This window comes from Octopus bimaculoides, chromosome 18 (genome assembly GCF_001194135.2).
Source record: "Octopus bimaculoides isolate UCB-OBI-ISO-001 chromosome 18, ASM119413v2, whole genome shotgun sequence".
Taxonomy (NCBI): domain Eukaryota; kingdom Metazoa; phylum Mollusca; class Cephalopoda; order Octopoda; family Octopodidae; genus Octopus; species Octopus bimaculoides.
The window spans coordinates 17,640,290-17,644,084 of record NC_068998.1 but is presented as its reverse complement, the minus strand read 5'-3'; positions in this window follow the sequence as shown (position 1 = coordinate 17,644,084).

The window sequence follows — 3,795 nt, the reverse complement described above, 5'->3', positions numbered from 1 at the left end:
ATGCAGGATTTTTTAGGGGCGCACCATAAAACGTGAGATATATCAATTAAAAAAATAAAGTATGTCTATGAAGGGAAGACCATTGGGGGCTGTCGGAAGGATGCTTGAAAGCCACATGCGGCCCTGGGAGCTGTGGTTCAGAACCGCTGTTATACTTAGTATTTCGACACTCTAGAAAAAGCAGCTAAATGACCATCGAATCATAGCGACTATCTTAATAAAATGAAAAAAAAAAAAAGGTAGGAGAAGTCTAATATAGATTAACCCTATATACTGCTGGAGAGACGTGAATTCACATTGCCATGCCTATAATTGATTACAGTCCTGTTCGATGTGGGATGACCTCTGGTTAAACAATAACATCACAAAGCACTCTGACTTAGGCAAAACTGTACGAATAGATTAAAGACTAACCTTCACCTTTACTGCAAGCTGCTTAACTTTAATATGCGTGGGTGAGATTGAGAACAGATTGTTGTATGTGTGTGTGCGCGCGCGCGTGTGTGCTTATGTGTGTGCATGCGGTAGTCTGTGTGCGTTTGTGTGTGTGTGCTTGTGAGTATGTTAGAGATGGAAAGAGTGAAAGAAAAAAGATGAAATGTACGTGCTTTATGTGAGTGATTGTATGCCCGTATTAGGTGTGTCTATAAGTGAGAGAGAGAGAGAAAGAGAGATAGAGAGAGAGAGAGAAAGAAAGAGAAAGAGAGCCTTCGAACTATCGGGGAGGAGGACGCACAATGAAGGAGATAGTCCCCTCGTGTGTATATATATATATATATATATATATATACATACATGCATATTTATATGTGTGTGTGTGTGTGTGTGTGTGTATATGCGTGTCTGCGTATATATAAATACACACACACACACACACACACACACACACACACACACACACACACACACATAAATGGAGTTAAACGCAGGTGTTATTCAAATTCTTTTACTTCCGACACATATTTCGAAGATATCACTGGTATTATTCCAAAGGAATAAAATGGTGTAAAACAATGTAATTTTCTCTTCAGGGAAATGAAGAAATGAAACTCATCAATAAGACATTCTAACAGAAAATGATGGATATGTATAAAGATTAACTGAACGCTATTAAGTTTGTTTAAAAAAAAAAGTTAGAGGATATAACGTCAAAGGTAGCCTATAGAAAGAGGAGGGGTAAAAGAAAGAAAAAAACAAAATAAATGAGAGGTATATAACGATATGTAAATTAAATAAAACCCTATAGACTTGGGAAAAGATATATCTAGTGAATGTGAAATGTAAGAAGAAAATTAATGTTTAAATTATATATAATGATAGATATCACTTATATGCACTAAAGGTGTGTTTCTGCCAATGTTTACATCAGTATGCACATTGGATAGGCGATCCTTCCTCATCTGAATTTTAGACTACAGCAGCGGTTCTTGAAAAAAAGTCAACGTTAGCGATTTTATTTTAATATCCTAACCTGGCATGGAAAATTGGGTGGGGTAGAGTGCGGTGTGGGGTATGTGATTTTTGAACGCACCGAAAAACTGTCAGTGGATATACTCCCCTTGCGGCAGTCGGCGTTGCGTCTAACACGATCCATCATCTGACGGTTTGACACCTCCTTCGGGTTTGTTGTCCTACATCAATCATAAATTAAATTTGAGGAACTATGATTGTTCCTTTGTGGGTAACATGGAACCAATGAAGTGATAGACTTGCCCTTGAACTTTGAACGTCGGCGTAAATCCATGTTCAGCTACATCCTTAGATGCACCAAAGGATGTTATTTGAAATGCAGAGTTGTATTGTCTGATATTGCTCAGAAAATCTTTTGACTGGATGGAAGTGCCTTCCAGAAGATCCATAAGAGGTTGAGGAGGAGCTGGTAGTGCTGACAATCTTACTTTACGGCCTGAGCAGCACATGTCATTAGTTTCATTATGAAATTTTAAAGCTTTCCAGAAACGATAATTTGAGTTTAGCACACCAATTTAAACAAAATTGTCATTTTTATAAGAATGGGATGGATCATATCTGAAAGCAGCTCCAGAAGTTGCGAGGAACGAATTTGTACGTAGTCTGTTTCTTAAAGTTTTTCTATTGGACCTCTGTCTAATCATTAAAACGTTGTTTTAATGATCTAGCATTAAGCGCTGCAGCATGCATTTGCTGATCTTGGGAAAGTCTCATCTCCTTTCTCTTTTGAGATTCCATCTGACGCGTTGCAGCATGCCTTTGCTAATCTTGAGTAAGGCGCATCTTACTTCTGAAGAAAAGGCGACATGTACATCAACGTATAAGAGATATATAAATATATAAATAAAATATATTTTGATGATTATGGGGGCGTGCTGGACTGTCTCGTGTGCATATGTGAATCCATTTGCAGTACTCTACGATTCTAAACCAAATCCTGGGTTACTTTAGATGAAATCTTATCCACGGTATTTTATTGCATCACACAATCTGTCGCAGGATCAACACCCTTGACGCATTTTTCTCTAGTTGTTCCACTTCGCTGGAATGGCGCTATCTACGCTGGTTGAAAGAACAGCATTACAGCAGAAGAAAACAACATAGCATGGGATGTAAAAAATGCCACAGAACCGCTATTATTAGAGGTAAGAAGGTCAGGCTTGTGTAGTATGAAAGATTGCAAAGATAAAGCGCTATACAAGAAATTGAAAACGAATGAAACTGAAAATAGGTGGGTAAAGAAAAGAACGCATGGTCAATTTCATAGGGATGTTGAAGATAAGACAGACAGAGAAAAAAGATGGCTGTGGATGATTAAAAGTGATTTAAAACCGGAAGCGGAGGCTCTAATCTCTGCTGCCCAAGAGCAAGCACTAAGAACAAACTACAGAAAATACAGAAAAACAACACAGCAAAAATTGATAAGTGCAGAATCTGTGGACAAAACGGCGAAACCGTATGGCCTACTACCAGTCAATGTACGCCACTAGCCCAGAAGGAATATAAGAGACGCTACGACAATATAGCCAAGCTTGTTCATTGGACTCTTTGCAACAAGTATGGACTTGGCAGAGCAAAAAATTGGTACGATCACAAACCTAACAGCAGTAGCTTTCTTCAACTGAATACACGTCGTTCATTGGTTAAAATTATCCAAATACGATAACTTTAACACGAAATAACTTCTAAAATACGAAATTTTGCCAAAAATGTTGAAAGTAAACCGTGTTCAGCGTGAGAAATTACACTAATATACGAAGTTTCAAGCTGTTCAGTTAAAAAAATAGTTTAAAAATCTGTGATCGAAACTGAACAGACCATTTAATATCTTCAAATATGGTTCTCTATATAAGTAATTGCTTTTGGTTGTTGTTGATTAGGCAGACCTACAATAAACAGTATTCCAGCTGACACTATACTGTCCCTTTAAGAATATCTGGGATGACCTTACCCACCCCTTTTATTACGATATAGTGTAAAATAAAGACGATTTGGTTGCTATTTCTATCAGATCGAGCGACTCGTTGGCTTGAAGCTTGCGTGTGGTGTTGTGAGGTCACGATGTCAGAAACAACCAAGATACACAGATATCCTAGTTTCAAATTAACACTCTTTAAGAAAGAAAGAATAAAGATTTAAACTAATTTGAACCTTAGTCACTCTATTGCTTTAATCTCTTTAATCAAACTTGTTAAAAAACACAACAGAATCTAACAAAATCTTTTTAGCAGTAGGTTTCCTTAGGGTGCATATATAATATATAATATAATATAATAATAATAATAAAATTATTAATAATAATAATAATAATTATATATATATATA